Source organism: Canis aureus, chromosome 5 (genome assembly GCF_053574225.1).
Source record: "Canis aureus isolate CA01 chromosome 5, VMU_Caureus_v.1.0, whole genome shotgun sequence".
NCBI classification, from domain to species: domain Eukaryota; kingdom Metazoa; phylum Chordata; class Mammalia; order Carnivora; family Canidae; genus Canis; species Canis aureus.
The window spans coordinates 12,424,587-12,443,015 of record NC_135615.1 but is presented as its reverse complement, the minus strand read 5'-3'; the positions used below and the strand labels follow the sequence as shown (position 1 = coordinate 12,443,015).

Here is an 18,429-nt window from a genome sequence, read left to right as displayed (position 1 = left end):
GTCAAACACATCAAGTTCTTTCCACTTAAGACCTTTGTGCCAGCAACTTCTACCTGTTTCATGTCTTGTTTGTTTGTTTGTTTTTATCGTCTGTCTCCTAGCCACTGCTGGAACATAGGTTGCATGAAGACAGAGGCTTGTTAGAACTCTCCACCCATTTCACGCAGTCCTGGAACAGGACCTGCCTAAACCCTGGTAGTGCTCAGTATTGTTGAATAAACAAATGCATTTCTTATTTATGAGGCTATGCGTTTTTATTATTTTTTATGATAGTTTACACTACATTTTAAATATTCTGAATATTCTGCATTAAATATGGATTGCTTTTGAATGTTAAAAAATTTCCATTTAGTGACAACATTAAATAATTTGTAGTGTATAATTATGAAGTCCGAAGGTAACTAATTAGTTAAAGTCTACTAATATTGTGCAGTAGCACTTATGTAAGATATGGACTAGGACTGTCAGGGAGCAAACATCAGGCACTCATTATAACCTCAAGTTCATAATCCAAAATGGGAAGTAAGAAAAAACTATATTCTAACCCAGACTTTAGTAATTATTAACAAAGATATATAAATTAGATGTGAATGGCTACTATATATACACTATGTAATCCCACACACACTTCATGCAACTAGTATATTATAACATATAATCATGGCCTCCCATGTAGTTGCTGTATAGACAAAATCATGCAGTCACCTTTTCTTACACCAAGAAGTTTCTTCCATCCTGATTCACCTTTTTTGTCATTATTTACTCCAAAAGCAATTCAAAAACAAAACCAAAGAACCAACCAACCAACCAACCAACAAACAAAACAATTAATAAAGAAAACCGCTCTCTCTGAAGCAAGTTTCCAGGCATTTCTATTACTATCCAGGTATTGGGGAAGTTCTTTTCCAATACTCTGCCTAACTTAGGAATGCTACTTAGCTTACATCAGAGGAAATGAATGGCAAGTGATATAGGCTGATTAATCTGCCTTTTTACAGGGTAGCAGCCTCAGGAAAAGGCACCATTAGAAAATCAAAGCAGAAAAACTTTAAGGGTTCCAAAGTGCTCTAGAGATAAGGTATAAGTGAATTTAAAAGGGAAACATTTAATAGCTTTAGTTTATCTTAGAGAATAAATGCTTCATGATGTTGAAAGGTGTTTAGTAAGCTGTTTATTTATAAGAACCAAAACTAATATCATATTAAGCATTGCAAAATTTAATGTTACAGTGTTACTTTAAGTTTGCTTTGATGATTCTTTTTTATTTTTCCAATCCTTGAAAGGTATTTGTAGCTATAGTTTTATTAATATGAGGCATTCTCAGAATTCTAGATATAAACTACTTAATAATAATAGATAGTATTTATTGTGCAAACACTATAGTGTGCAAAGATTAAAAGATAGTTAATATCTTATTTTTCCAATATCCTTTATAAAGCCTAATTCTGGCTGTCTGCATCTTAAGTAGTTAGTACATATTTGTTCTGCTGTAATATTGAGAAAAAACGGTATTGGGAATTATAAGTGAAAATATGATTCTTAACTCTCACTTATTAAATGGAACAACATGGTTGGTTTTTCATAGACTACATAACTGCTAAGGTTTCCCCCAGCTATAAATCCTTCAGTTTTCTTTTTTCGTTTCTCTCTTTCTTCCTCTCTTTCTTTCTTTCCCTCTCCTCCCTCCTTCCATCTCCTTTTCTCTCTCTTTCTCTCTCTCCCTCTCTCTCTCTCCACCCCTCCCCCTTCCTTCTTCCTTTCCGTCCTCCTTTCTGTATCTATGAGCACACTTGCTTCTTTTGGATTATATTCATCCGTTCAACCCCCACTGGTAGGCTACCAACCACTGTTCCATTCACTGGGATTCAGCAGGGAAAAAGATAAGAATAGTGAATAACCAAGTTGTTGAATTCTCATGGACTTCAGGGTTTGTAACCCCTTGAAGGAAGACTGCCTCCTCATTTATATGTTCTTTCACGGCCTGAAGGAGGGCATTTACTCTGTTGATATTTTAAGGGAAATGCATTAATGAATGTAGAACTGAATGAATGAATGAATGATGAAGTGAACTTTTGACCCCTTCAGGTTTGAAAAAGCAGCCCTGTCTCTGATGAATTATAATCAAAGGAACACTGGATGGACCCAGAGAGATCAAACCTAGGAGACAAAAGGTATGTAATCATAAGCAATTTCTTTTTTTTTTTTTCATGTGTTCATCTTCTATGGAAAATTTCATTTTCACAAATTATGCACCAACATCACTAAACAACCTTCAGTACTCTGATTTCAGACCTTCATATTCAGATGAGAAACATTTCCAGCTGTCACAAAAATTCTTCTCAGGCTATGTATGGTTCAGTTCCAGTAACATCACCATTTATGTGCACCAGTTTTTGTAACTATTTTAATATCATTGCATTTTGTCCTTATCACTTTAAGAAAAATATGAAAACCAGGAACAAATGTGATGATTCAGCTGACAAGAAGTATTACTCTCATAAATCTAATTAATAGGTTTTAGATAACAATGGAAAACATTCTAAGTTAAAAAATTATATCTATCAAGATTCTCATTAGATTTAAGCAAGTCTACCATGCATTTGATTGTCAAATTAAAACAAAAAATATTAACATGTATGTAATATTGGAATTTTATCATTGAAAACTGGATCTAACAAAAAAGAGATAGCTATTTTTCCTTCTTTAAACTCTCTGGGAAGACAAACTCTTTGTATCTTTTGACTATTATTTGACTACTGCAGGTGAGGCATTCATACACGATTTCAGAAATGTACTAAGTATAAATAAAAATAGACCCATAAATGGGAGTATCTGGTAGCTAGTTGGTTGTAGTAGCTCGCTTCTCCCCAAAAGCAAGTATCCCTCCCTTTATCTCTTCCTTTCTTTTTCTTCTCGCTTTTATTGTTCCTCTGTGCTGTGTGTGTGTGTGTGTACACTAGGCCTGTTAGTGATACCAAAAGTATCCACAGGCAATACACACCCGGGCATAGATCTAGAGAACCTAGAGTAGGTTGGCCTCTGCCATGAATTTTAAATATTCAGAGGTTCTGGAACCTATATGCTACTTCTCTCATTTTCAGAAAGCTCCAGAGACTTGAGGAGATTTGTTAACCTTAGATAGCTTGACTAGTGTAGCATAGCATACTGAAAAATGTATATGTGTGCTTGCACTGAATTAAAAACTTGGCTCTGTCATTGTTCATCCATATAACTGTGAGCTAGTTCCTTAACCACAAAGAAAGTCAGTTTCCTCATTTATAAAATGTGTATATGATCACTCAATATCACTGTGTAGATTGCAAAGACATATGTATGTGAAGCATCTGGCATATAGCAGGCACTCAGTAAATATTGTTACACTAATTATACTGTGTTGGAGTAAATTACTGTTATGTTTAAGGCATGGATACAGTTTAATGACTGTATTCTCTCTTCAAAAAACCTTAAAAATTAAAAGGAAAATAATTGCCTTTCCATATTTTCACCTGATCCTTAAGAAAGCATTAATCAAGGGCCAACGGGGTGGTTCAGTCAATTAAGCATCTGACTCTTGATTTCACCTGGGGTCATGGCCTCAAGGTCGTGGGATCAAGCCCAATGTCGGGCTTTATGCTCAGTGTGGAGTCTGCTTGTCCCTCTCCCTTCTACTCAGCCCCTCCCCCTACTTGCACACACGTTCTCATGCTGTCTTTCCAAAATAAATAAATAAACTTGAAAAAAGAAGAAAGCATTAATCAGTTCCTAAATGTTCAACAATGGAGTCTTGGGAGTCAGGGACAAATACTAAAGTAATTAAAACAGTGAATAAGTTCATTGTTAAAGCAAATCCCTTCTTTTTTTTTTTTTTTTTAGATTTTATTTATTTATTCATGAGAGAGAGAGAGAGAGAGAGGCAGAGGGAGAAGCAGGCTAAATGCAGGGAGCCCGACGTGGGACTTGATCCAGGGACCCTAGGACCACGCCCTGGGCTGAAGGCAGGCACTCATCTGCTGAGCTTCCCATGCGTCCCAAAGCAAATCCCTTCTTAAAAGTAAGACAATGTATATTACAGTGTATGTTAACTACCTGGAATGTAAATAAAAATTTAAAAAAATAAGAGAATGAACAAGATGTTTATAATCTTTTTATTATCTGGGCAGCCCGGGTGGCTCAGCAGTTTAGCGCCGCCTTCAGCCCAGGGTGTGATCCTGGAGACCTGGGATCGAGTCCCACTTCAGGCTCCCTGCGTGGAGCCTGCTTCTCCCTCTGCCTGTGTCTCTGCCTCTCTCTCTGTGTCTCTCATGAATAATTAAATAAATTTAAAAATAATAATAATAATGTTCTTATTATCCAAAGAAACCAAAACGGTACTGACGCATGACCACTCTCATTATCTGTACTTAGTGAAACAAGAAAACTCCCCAGAAAGATTGGAATTCAAAGGATTTATATTTGAAAATGAAGAATGGTAAGTATTGAATGTCTGCTTCTTTCATTTACCTTGCACTGTAAAAAACCTTTAAATATTCCAGGGGGAGGCATGGGGTAACCATAAAACTACTAAAAACCAACAGCCAATGGAAGAATATGGATCATTTCATTTCTTTAAATGAACTTAACTGCTTTCTTCAATTGATTTCCTTTTCTCTTCCCAAAATTGTTTTTTTTCCTCTTCTGTCATGGATAATGACTTATTTCCCAACATTTCAGAACTCTTCTTTCAACTCTTTTGTTTTTTATCCTTCCTCGTGATTTTTCTCTTTTCATTTGTAGTTAATCTGCTGGTTCTACACTGTAAGATATAAAGACAATTCAAAAACATCCTAAGCCTAGTAACAACATTGCCAAACAGATGAAATACAAGCTCTGAAGACCAAATCATGTACATGCAAACTGTTGGTCATTTAAAAGCAATGGGCAGATAGAGAAAAAATCAATCTGCATTGTTTTTTCTGGTTTTTCTTTTTTTTATGAAGGTGAAAGATTAGGTCTTCAATGATGGATGGGGTAAGAAGTGAAGATGCAGTAAGAGGTTGGATGTAGAGGCACCTGGGTGGCTTGGTTAGTTAGGCATCTGACTTTTGGTTTTGTCTCAGGTCGTGATCTCAGGGAGCCCCACATCAGGCTCCATGCTCAGTGGGGAGTCTGCTTGAAGATTGTTTGTGCCCCTCACTCTACTCATGCAAGCTACATGTACTCTCTCTCATTCTCTCTCTCAAATAAATAAATCTTTTTTAAAAAGAGGTTAAATGTACATTTTGGGTAAAGTTAATGGCATGAGCAAATAAAGACAAAAAAAATACAGATTTTGGCATAAAGAACAAGTAGTTTAATTTCAGGGCTACTGGGAGAAAAGCCTAGAAAGATGGACAATACTAAGGATAGCTTTGAATGCAGCCTAAGTAAACTCTCATGAGTTTCTGAGAACAGAAAGAGCATAACATCTCCAATAAATTATTCTGGGAATACAGAGGAGAAGGATTGTAGGCAGAACTATAATTACGAATACTTGTAAACAATCTAGGCCTAAGATTTTAGGTGCCCAAATAGGAAATTTGTAAAATGGGGAACAATGTTAGTGATAGAATGGAAAGAAGGTGAAATTAAAAATGTGAGTTCATAAACACAAAAACTTCTCAAACTAGTGGGCCATAGGGAATGGTACTGGCATTAAAAGGGATAGTGAAGTCAGAAGTGGGAGTTTAGGGGTGGGAAGAGGACATGACAAGTGCAGGGTGAGTCATATTGGTGCTGGAATGTCAGAATAACCAAATGGTACCATAGTTCTTGGGAGAGTTATGGTAAAATTAGGATGTAATCTTATATTTTCCTTGTAGTGAACATGAGCTTCATAGTGTCAATATGGTTTTCTCCATTGTAAAGATCCCAATAAAGGCAAGAATGAAACAAGAAATAGGTAGGGGCATAAATCTTTATCATCAAAAATCATTAAATACAGAGTCAACATCAAAGTGAGAAACTGTTGCTTTAGCACTTGAGTAGAAGGATTTCTGAATACCTTCTAACTGAAAGCATTTATATTCCCCACATAGGAAAACAGTGGCTGTTTATAAAGGGTATCTTTAAAGAAGGCCAACTAAAAATGAGGACCCAATAAATATTTGTTGAGTGAATGTATGTATGTTCATGTTTTTTTAAGGTCTGATAATCAATCTAGGGGGAGAAAGAGGAATCTCATGGCCCCTGAATTTCTTTCTTTTTTTTATTATAGTAAAATATACATGATGTAAAATTTAACATTTTAACCGTTTTTACATGTACAATTCAGTGGCATTAATTATAATAACAGTATTGTACCATCATCACTATTTCCAGAACATTTTCATAATACAGAAACTCTTTATTAATTCCCCATTCTTCCCTTCCCCCAGCCCCTGACAACCTCTAATCTACTTTCCGTGTCTATAGATTTGCCTGTTCTGGATATTTCATATTAGTGGAATCATATAAACACATGATAGGGTATTTTCTTTTCACCTCATTGTGGTAAGAATACGTAACATGAGCTCTGTCCTCCTAACAAATTTTTTTGTGGGTACAATGCAGTATTGTTGACTATAGGTATGGTGTAGTACAGATCTCTAGAGCTTATTCATCTTTTTTTTCTTTTTCTTTTTCTTTTTAAAGATTTATTTATTTTAGAGGGGGAAAGAGAGAAAGGGTATGAACATCAGGAGGAGGGACAGAGGGAGAGGGAGAGAGGGACTCCTCAAGCAGACTCCCTACTGAGCACAGAGCCCAACATGGGGCTTGATCCTAGGACACTGAGATCATGACCTGAGCTGAAATTGAAAGTTGGGCATTTAACTGATTGAGCCACCCAGGTACCGCAAGAGCTTATTCATCTTACTTAACTGAAACTATATCTCTTGCTTAATAACCCCATTTCTTCCTTCCCCTAACCCCTGGTAACTGCCATCCCAGTCTTTGATATTATGAATTTGACTATTTTAGATAACTCATATAAATGGAATCATGTGATAGTTGTCTTTATTTCATGACACCCCATTTCCTAAAAAAAAAAAAGTAATCTGGACAAAATGTCAGAGGGACACTTTAGTTATACTTATGCTGAGAATACTTATCTAAGCACTTACTGTCTCTGATAGAAAATAATACTGTATTTCTAGTTGTTTTAGCACTTACAGCATGCCTTTATATTGTTTCATTTTTACAAACCTCCTGTGAGGTAGGACAGAAATAACTATCTACATATCATAGATGAAGTGATGCTCAGAAGTACTAGATGGCCTCTTCCAGAACACATAACTGATAAACTATTCTCAGGTCTCAGATCTTTTGATTGAAACTAGAAACAAGAAACAAATAATAACAAGGAAATAGCCATATCAGTTATTTAGAGGTATCAATGATTGAGATTAAAAAAATGTGGACTTGAACATTTCCGTTTTCAAGCAAGATACAACTTCCATATAAAACTATAAAACATTCCTAAGTAAAAAAAATTATCTGATGAGTATTTAACTGTACCTTAGTTAATACTATTGTTATTGCCTTGGAAATATAATCAGAAACTATCCACATATTAAAATACCAAAATTATAGTTGATAATATCATAAATCAGAATTTACCAACATTTCGAAAATATAGGTGCCTTCTCAAATCTTCTCTCCTTTTTTTTTTTTTTAAGAGAGAGAGTGGGAGGAGGGGCAGGGAGAGAGAGAGGGAGAGAGAGAGAATCTTAAGGACACATAACTGACTGAGCCAACCACCCACTCATCAAATCTTGTTTTTTAGAAGTCCTCAATAATAATAAAAAAAATGAATAATTGTCATGGAGCAAAAATACATAAAATAATGGATGCCTTTCAGAAGGTTACCTAGTTTTCAAATGTCTGATGTATATTTGAGAAGAAATTGAGACTTGCTTATATTTTCTCACCAAATGTGAAGGGAAAGTCTTGGGGAGACTTAAGCCAAGAGGACATAGTTGGCTATGGTAACCATATAGTTGAATTTCTTCAAATTTTGATTTTTAATCTTTAAACTATAATATTCTTTAATAGTTACACTTGGTGATTTCAACACAATATTCATTGCAATAGAAAAAAGTAAAATCAAGTAGAACAGTGTATTCAGTTCTTTGGTCTTTGTTAATCTCATTTGTGGGACGCCTGATTGTTTAGATCAGAAAGTTGAAAGTTGAATGCCAGTCATTTGGTGTGTTCCAGCCCTGCACTCTCTGATTTAAAGAAAATTTGAAACAATGCAACATCAGCACGTTTCTTCTAAAATTTAAGAGTACATGATCTCGGATACCCGGGTAGCTAAGCAGTTGAGCATCTGCCTTCAGCTCAGGGCATGATGCTGGATCTGGGGATCAAGTCCCACATTGGGCTCCCTGTGAGGAGCCTGCTTCTCCCTCTGCCTATGTCTCTGGCTCTCCCTCTGTGTCTCATGAATAAATAAAATCTTTAAAAAAAAAAAGGAGTATGTGATCCATAAAAAGGAAATGGCAAAGTATAAATCAGCTAGACTAAAACTTTTGTTTACTAATGATTGATTTCCCTGGTTTGCTTCTTTTCTAAAGATGGCTGATATCTGTGTGATTTCCAGAAAAACAAGTGGAGAAATTCTAGCCTAAAGTCACCTGATAATTGTGTCAGAACTTCATGTAACATACTAAAGCATGCACTTCAGACAGAGGTTTATACTTATGCAGTTTAAATACGATCATCGATAAGAAAATATTTTTGTAAAAGGCCAATTCACTTTGTAGTCAATTCTACCTGAATATGTGAATATATCTTATATATATGTATATGTAAAATTATGTAATTTAAAGAGACTGTTTTCCCACTGGTTTATTCCTACAACACTTAGACAGATTGTCATGTTGTTTTTTGTTTGTTTTTCATGGCACCATCAATTAACAACTACATTCATTTGAATCAATCTCCAAAACATCAGTAAAACAATACCTGGTAATTGAGACAAAAATATAGGAGTGGTAAGGGTGGGGATGGTTTATAAAGAAAGCAAGGCTAATTAATAATCTCCAGCCTTACCACTTCTCATCAAGTGTTTTCTTCTCAGTCAACTTGGGGACTTGGGTAGAGTGGATTTCGATAGGCAGATCTTTAAGCAATCTCCAGGGATGCCTGGGTAGCTCAATGATTGAGCATCTGTCTTTGGCTCAGGTCATGATCCCAGGGTCCAAGGATTCAGTCCTACATTGGGCTCCCCGCAGGGAGCTGCTTCTCCCTCTGCCTTTATCTCTGCCTCTCTCTCTGTCTCTTGTGAATAGATAAGTAAAATCTTAAAAAAAAAAAAAAAAAAAAGAAAAGGAAAAAAAGAAAAGAAAAGAAAAGAAAGCTCCAATAAAGGAGAAACTCTCTATCAAATTTTCTCATGTGGTCTCAGCACCTAGGACAGAAACTGGCCCATAATAGGATCTTACCACTCATTCAACAGTTATTTACTGAGTGCTTACGTAAGCACTCACATTTGCACTTACAATGCATACTGTGTAAGCATTTACAAGGAAATGAAAAAATATATTTTGTTGAACAAAACATATGGCATTTCTTGTCCTTTGGAATTTATATTTCAGTTGGGGATGAGGAAATATAAGCATTAAAAAAAAAATACCCTTAGAATACCAAAAGGTGCTGTGCTATGAAAAAATAGGAAGATTGGGAGTATAGAAATGGATCAGCTGAGATTTTAAATGGGTGATCAGGATAGGCCTCAGTGAGCAAATCTGAAGAAATGAGGGTGTGAACCACATGAATATCTGGGAGGAGCATATTCCAGGCAGAAGAAATCACAAGTGACAAGGTCCTGAGGTGGGGATGAGGCTAGTGTTTTGTAGGAACAATAACAGGCCTGTGTAGTGAGCCGAATAAAAATGAGGTTTGTTTAAATAGGTCATATTAGGGGCAACATATGGTGTAGAGTTGAATTAAATGGGGGAAACAGTGTAGGGTTTTAAGCAGAGGAGAAATCTGGTTTATGTTTTAAGCAGATCACTTTGGCTGCTGTGCTGAGACTTAGGTGGAGGTGAGGATAGAAGCAGGGAGGCCTGTGAGGAGACTCTTGGAATTAACCAGGCAAGAGATGATGGTTTAGATCAGGCTGTGAAATCGGTGAGAAGTTCACAAGCCTATTCTTTTTACAGATCATGGTGGAAGGCGTTTTGTTCATGGCACTGTCCTAAGCTCTTTAAATATTGATATGCTCTTATTTGCTTATAAAATGTCCTAGGCTGAATAATGTCCCTGCCTCTGCCCAAACATGCCCACATCATAATCCCCAGAACCTGTGAGTATATTACTTTACATGGAAAAACAGACTTTGCAGATTTGGTTAATTTAATACATCTGGAGTTGGATACATTCTCCTGGATAATTCTAGTAGGCAAGTGTCATCATAAGGGTCTATATAGGAGAGAGGAAGGAGGGTCAGAATCAGTGGTAAGAGACATGAAGATGGACACAAAAGGTTGGAATGATGTGAGCAAGAGGCTGAGACCCAGCACATGCAATAGCTTCTAAAACCTGAAAAAATAAAAATATTCTCCTCAGAGGGAATACAGCCCTACTGACATTGTGATTTTTCCCAGTGAGGCCCATTTTAGACTTCTGATCTATAAAATTACACAATAATAAATATGTGTTGTTTTAAGCCACGAAGTCGGTGGTAATTTTTTTACAGCAGCAGTGGGAAACTAATACAATAAACAAGATTCCCAAATAAATACATAATAATCATGTTACTGTACTATAATTTACTTAGCTGTTCCTATATTCAAATTTTATATTGTTTCCAATTTTCCCTATGATAAATATTGTGTAAGGGGATATTGTTATGAATAAGTCTTGGCACACACCTCTGATAATTTTCATAGGTTTGGAAATTGAAGGACTACTATGATGATAGATTTTTCTAATTTAAAATACAGAGAAAGTAGAGAGAATCATCCAACACTACATTCACACACCAAGATTTTTGTTACCACTGGTGTTTTATATAATGAAATGAATAAAATATAAGTGGTAGAGATTAATACTCTTTAAGCTCCCTTGCCATCCTGCTTCCCCACCCCCATCTCTTCCAGGACAAAGACTGACAAATATGGAATGATTCACAAATGTGTGAAACATCCTTGCACAGGAGCTGTGTTAATCTCTGTTCTGTTCCAGTTTTAGAATGCACATATATATTGACAAAGCAAGCACTGGGGTTTTCTTTTAAGAAAAACTTGAAGAAACATTGCCACCGTTTTTTTGTAAGTTATAGCTTATTTATGACAATAACACTTTGAGACTCAAAAATATGTAAAATCTTCTTGAGAGGAAAAGGCAAATATAGGCATTAAGAGAAAGGAGAAAAAGAAAAAGGCTAAAATGAATAATGAACTAATTGTAGCTATTTTTTTCTAATGTGCATTCGATTTTCTGTTTGTCTTATATCCAAAGTATTAAATATAAGTGAAACATATGAAATCTTCAAATTACTCACAAGCTATTACTAATTTTGTCACAGTTCCCAAATTAGTCAAATTGGCTTGTGTTTTGAACTGGGAAGAAAAGGGTATTGTTTCCCATACTGTAACTCTACTGTTTTGTTAGGGTGTCACAGTGGCTACTTTACAATCTAGCTTGAGAATAGGTCTCTTTGTCAAGCTCGGTCATAATTTGGGCAAACCCTCTACTTAAGCAGAACACAACTCAGTTATGAGGATGAAGATTCATTTTTATTGTAGGATATCACAAAACTAGAAATTTGACTTAATGGACTCACCAAAAAAAAAAAAAATGTCTTAAGTAAAAAGACTTTCTCAAGATCTGTAACTTTTTTAATAGCTTTTATATCTCAAACTGTATGTATAATGTCAGTTTTTACTGAAACAATCATTTTGATTTATTAGGAAAAGCAATTCTTTTACCTTAGTCAATCTAAACATTGTAATACTTAAATTTCTAGATAATAGAATTTATGTAAGAACCACAAAGTATGAAATACTACCACTGAAAAGATACACATTTTGAATTAATCCCTATAATTTTATAGGGATTAAATATCAAATAAAAACACAATAATGAGGCTAAAACTTTTTGTGCAATACTTGAAACACAAAGTATTTATTTTGTTTCTTATATTTCACAATAAAACCAATAAACTATCTTCTCAGATAAAGATATAGACAGTGTGGTTTGTGTATTAACTTCACTGATAAAAAGATTTTTTAAGAATTAAAATGAATAATAATTAAATAGTAGATGTCTGTTTGTCTCCGTATTACACACAAGAGGTTTTATTTGTAATTAAAAGGCTAATCTTTTTCCTAGGTAGAAATTAATTTCTCTTTAAAATAATGAGAATATATGAATAATGGCCTGTCCCATATAGATATTTTTTACTTATCCTAATCAATAAAACAAAGAGAAAAAAAAAATCCCACAGATATCTCTAAAAAGCCCTGAAAGTGAAACAATGGTTTTAGAATCAAAAGGATTTAAGCTCTGAAAATATGTAAACTCATAACTAAGGAGGAGCTATTTAATAAGATGGGCTTGCCCTCAATTTGCTATTGCTTTCTAAATTCTGAATTACAACACCTCATTATATAAATGAATTTAATCTTAGAGGAATGTGCTTTATAGTTAATTTTTAATTTATGCTTCTTACTCTCTTATCTAATAACACTGACTTCAGAAATTTAGATGCTACAGAAGATTTTTGTTAAAAAATATTATTTTATAAAGGTAAAATTTCTTTTTTTAATCTTCCTGTTTGCCATGAACATTTGAGAGATAGTAAAAAAAAAATCCATTTATATACACATATATGATGAAAGGATCTTTATTGTCATGCCTTTACCCTAGGATACTGTTCCCCAAGTGGGGTATTAGGATGACTTGTATCACTTCATCACCTAAGGAGTTGCCCCCCCTTTTTTTTAATTCAAATTCAGTTTGCAAACACCCAAGTCTCATCATATCACATACCATCCTTAATGCCTGTCACCCAGTAACCGCATCCCCTCACCCACCTCCCCTCCAGCAACCCTCAGTTTGTTTCCTAGATTTAAGAGTCTCCCATGATTTGTCCTAATGACCTTCTTAAAAATGAGTTTCCCACATTCCACCCCGACTCAGACTCGTTGAATCAATTCAGCAGGCAGGGGTGTGGATGAGAAACGTGTGTATAAAACAGGCATACTTAGCAATACTGTTGGAGATAGTTCAATAGTGATATTAAAGCAACCCTCCTTTAGGAGCTAATGTCACATTTTTCTAAGATTTATTCTATAGACTTTAAAGTACACATTCATCTAATGTCAGATGTATGCCTATCATGTGTTTTGTAAGTACTAAGTTTAGATTGATGATTGACATTTTGTGGAACCGCCCATAATGATGACAATAATTAAGGTTTTTAAATACCACTAAATTAGCTCAATTCCTACTTTGATTGTAGTCCATTCCAAGCTACTTAGTTGTCGACTGTTGAACACACTTACTTGACTGACAACACTGGATTTGTCATTATGCAACAGTGATATTCTTCTTTATTTCATGTCCTCCTTTGATAAACAAAACCTTACTCATTTATCATGAAAATTCTGATATGACTCTTTCCAGTGTGTGCCAGCTGCATCCCAACTCCAGTTAAGGATGTGACCATTTTTGTATTCCCATTAGCTGAGAAGATTTTTTTTTTGTAATTTGTGTTTTCAAAAGTAGATTTTCTTTGTTTCCCCAATACAAAATTATAATATTATTTTTTTCTTGTCATTATAGCCTCCTTTCCCCCAATTATCCCCGAGTCTTACAAGAACTCATCCTGTTGAGAAATGCATTTATATAAAACACAATCATGCTTAGAGTAAAAATTCAGGTACTGATTCAAATTGTCATTATTTATCTTAGACCCAATTTTATGGCTTACAGAATTGACTCCACAAGTCATGAGGTCAGTTGATGATGCTAGGACTTTGGGGTATTACTTGGAACAGAGAAAGAGATCATCATATTGCAACTTCATGACAGTTTTCTCTGTATATCTTTCTGTCCTTTATCTGAAATCATTCTTTTATGCTATCTCCAGAAACTTGCTACACACTATGTCATGTGTCAGTCATCCATGGTCATCACTTGCTAATGCGTTTATGGCTACCTAGACCATGCTCCATCCTCATAGCTTCGGAAGATCTTCTGAGTCTTTAAAATGTAACCTCTTGATTTTTTACCTTTCAAGGTACTTCTCTTCACTCCAGCAGGATTCTTCTGTTCCTCCTACCTCCGTACATTCTCTGCATCCAGGTTCAGACATCACCAGCCTATCTATCATTATATCCTCTGTACTATGATACAAACCTTTCTGGTTGGACTTTGATCTTGGTTGACCTTCATCAGGTACATTGAAAAGTTAGCCCTCAGTCCCTATAAAGTATAGCTCTTTACTTGCCATGTTGCACAAAACACAAAGCTCAAATGGTCTTTTCAGGGTTAATAGAAAACATTTCAAAAAAAAAAAAAAGAAAGAAAACATTTCTTAGTACATAAAATAAGGAAAAGTAAGCAGCTATTATAATCATCCAAATCCAATACATTAGAAAGCTCTTACCCGTAAGTGTCAGAGGATTTAGGGGTTATGGAATATTTACAAACTACATAATGATAATATCAGGTAGCATTTATTATGTGGGGAAGCTACTTATTTTTTGAAGGTCCCAAATAGATTTTTTTTTCTTTATTTATTTATGATAGTCACACAGAGAGAGAGAGAGAGAGAGGCAGAGACACAGGCAGAGGGAGAAGGAGGCTCCATGCACCGGGAGCCCGACGTGGGATTCGATCCCGGGTCTCCAGGATCGGCCCTGGGCCAAAGGCAGGCGCCAAACCGCTGCGCCACTCAGGGATCCCTGAAGGTCCCAAATAGAAATAGAAATCCAAAATTTCAACACCTAAGGGAAAGATATAGAAAGAATGAAGGATAAAAAGATAGAAAAATGAACTGAAACTAAAATGCTACTAGAAAACTTAATATAAGAAAGTCACTGAAATATTTTCAAAGTGACATATCAGGAATAGAAAGTAGCAAATAGCTAAAACCAGTGAGGCAGTACCAAAAAACCAATACGGAGAAAAATCTTCCTAAAAATGATTGATGATTTAATCAAGACAACTAGAATTAAATCAGAAGAAGAGAACACACACAGGTAGTAAAATATGTCGGACCAAATTCTGTAGAGCTGGAAAAAAAATGGGTTATTGGATTCTTTAATAATAAATGGAATCTTCTAAGTATTAAAGGAAACTAATAGACTTTGCCAGTTATGTACAATTAAGCATTCATTAAAAATACAACATTGCCATTTATTTAAAAAAAATGATGCTCTAAGATTCTAAAGCTTTGATTTGCCTTTGTAATACATAAACTATACTGTGATTTCTCTGTCATTTTAAGTAGGTCATAGAATACCTGAATTTGAATGTTCCTTCATTCTTTTTATGCTGAATTTCAATTAACCCTGTATATTTCAGTGAATTAGCCACAACTAAATAAATACTAATGTTCTATCACAAAAATACAATGGCAAAAAAATTACATTTTTTAAAAATACCTTACTCTGACAAACTTGACAGAAATCTATAGGAAAGCTCAATGTAGAGAATAATGTGGTTATTTTTGTTGTTCTTGTGGTTTATTGTTATAGTATTATTTATTATTTATTAGATCAATGTATCATTATCCCATATATCACTCTGATATATCTTTCACTCTTCTGTTCTGGTTATTAATTGTCTATTCTTATATAGACATTCCATATAGAATGCTAATGCTTGAATGTTTTTGTTTTAACAATTTTTTTTTCTTTTTAATGAATACAATTTCAGTAGTATCGTGAAATAAAAAGGTATTTTATACTCTCCTGGTAATTTATTATAGTATTAACATACTTTACAATATATATGTTATAGAAATATTTTTTCTAGATTAAAATTTCAAATGATATACCTGGACCTTTGGAACACAATGCCTTCTGACCAGGATTTTGCATCTTCCTTTCTTGAAAGGTGCTGGATAGATCTATCTGGTTTTAAACCATTGTGAAAGTAATCTTGTATCCAACTTGACCATATCATCTCTATCAATTCTATTTGAAAGCTATTTTAAGCTTAATTTTTATTAAAATAGGGATTTCCCATTATATTAATTAAACTAATTTCATATATATATTTGTCTACTAATCCTCTTCTAGTACAGTAGAATCTAGTGTTTTTTTAACAGAGCAGGTAGGAACAAAAATATTGTCCTTAACATTAGAAATTTTAGTTCAGATCTGCTGAGGATCATATGTGAACTGAGTATGTTCTCTTACAAAATTGTGGGTTTATTTTTCTTTCTGACCAAAAAAGGAGCATAGTTACTGGTTGACATTAGCTTGTTTTATGTGGGTGTGTAGAAACTTGCTGGAGCCATCAAGTTTCACTTGACTGCGTATACAGCTGAAAGAGTTTTCACCACACCCTTTTCTTGACTTCTCAAGCTTTTACATCACATTGCATAAGCAATCCTACCTCTTACACATGTTGATTTTAATCATCCAAATCCCTTCATGAGGTTTGGCCTTCATTCCTTAATAAAAGTTGCTTGTAGTTGTGATAACCTATTTAACATTTCTCAAATCTAAGTAGTGCACAGTGGTAATTGTGTTACTAATTTTCCTTCCTAATAGTAATAAAATGTATATAGTAAGTCAACTCTATGGTATTTTTTGTTGTTGTTGGAGAATAAAAGAAGAGAGAAGCTATATGGAAATAAAATGTCTAGTAAGAAAAAAATGGTAGTAATATTTTAGGGAACAAAGCAGAGCTTCAGGGGGAAGGAAACCAGATTGCCAGGAAAATCCTGAAACATGTCAATAGAAACGTAGGTTAGAATAAAATATAAAACCAGACTAACAGGATACAAAACAAAACATGCTTATTGCAAAATAAGTGCCAAGCAGGATATATTATCAAGTAGTCCCACCGGCTGAGGGGGAGGCATTCGCATTTCCCCAAATGAGAAAGAGCCACAAGAAACGATGAAGTAAAAACTTTGGAAAGCTGCCACTGGAGATGTTGCACAAAAACCTGGAATGTTTTAGGAGTCTCCTCCCAGTCGGTGGAGGTTTGGGGAGCAGCTGATAAGGCAAGGAGGGCTCTTGCAAGGATTCAAGCATCTGATCTGGATTTCCCTTTGTCTCCAAGTGGACCTCATGTTCCAGCCGAAGCACTTTCTCTCATCTTTCCTCAGTGAAGATACAAAAAAAGGACAGCATATTCACGGATGGGCTTGAATAAGAGTCTTCTGGCAATTTCAGCTTCCTCAACTGTATCATGAAGAACTATTTCTTGAATAAAAGAGAAGGTTTCTTTAGTTTTCTCTTGAGACCCTACCACTCCTCCTTGCTTGTTATAGAAAGCCAGAGATTTTGCATTGTCCCTCTTGGCAGCCCATACATAACTAACACATAGCCTTACATATAGTTGATTGCCGTTAAAAATACTTTGCTGGAAGAGTGAAAGTTGTTGAATATTTGGAAAAAAAAAAAAAAAAAAAAAAAAACGCCCCCCTGAGCCCTTCCTATTGGCCCGGAGGGAAGCAAGGCTCCACGCTGCACAGGCCAGGTGGGCTTCTCATTGGACAACCCCGGCTGTCAGTCACTAGTCCTTCTGGTGTGTGTTTTGTGATCTTAAAGTTAAGAATAATTACATATTTTTACACAGAATATATTAATATGAAACAAACAAAAAACAGGTAAAAGTTACATTTCAGCTAGCAATCAGATTGTGTCTGTATCCAGCAGAATAGATAAAATTTCACTTTTATCTACATACTAGCCATGTAGATGTGGGATTATAATATATGCTTGTGTCCTAAGGGATTTGTATTCAGTGTAATTTTTTTTCAGTTGCTGATATAATATTCTTTTTTTCCAATGGAGTTCTTGATTGTGTATGTAGACTTATTATAAATGTTCTTGTTAAAATAGTGTCCAATATATGTGAGCAATGAATAGATTAGGGGTGGTGGAAGGGGAGGAGGGCAGGGGGTGGGGATGAATGGGTGACGGGCACTGAGGGAGGCACTTGATGGGATGAGACTGGGTGTTATTCTGTATGTTGGCAAATTGAACACCAATAAAAAAAATTTATTATTTAAAAAATAAAAAATAAAAAAAAAAAAATTACGTTAAAAATGAATAGATTAAAAGGTGTTATATACATATAATATAATATTATTATATTAACAGTATTATTATTCAGGTTGAAAAAGAATGAAATCCTAGCACATGCTATAACATGGATGAACTTTCAAGATATCTTGCTAAGTAAAATAATCCATATGCAAAAGGAAAAATGTATGATTCCACTTAAATGAGGTAC

The 18,429-nt window shown here is 34.9% G+C and overlaps 1 protein-coding gene and 1 pseudogene across 1 annotated transcript in view; one reads left to right on the top strand and one right to left on the bottom strand.

Annotated features, from left to right (window-relative positions):
* The window catches only part of PLXDC2 (plexin domain containing 2), a 514,506-nt gene that overhangs the window by 8,949 nt on the left and 487,128 nt on the right, over nucleotides 1–18,429 (top strand). The window contains exons 2-3 of the mRNA XM_077896883.1: nucleotides 2,086–2,171; nucleotides 4,405–4,468. The gene's annotated coding sequence lies outside the window, so the exon portion shown is untranslated. The remainder of the gene's footprint in view (nucleotides 1–2,085; nucleotides 2,172–4,404; nucleotides 4,469–18,429) is intronic.
* On the bottom strand, nucleotides 11,114–11,208 carry LOC144315007 (U6 spliceosomal RNA; annotated as a pseudogene).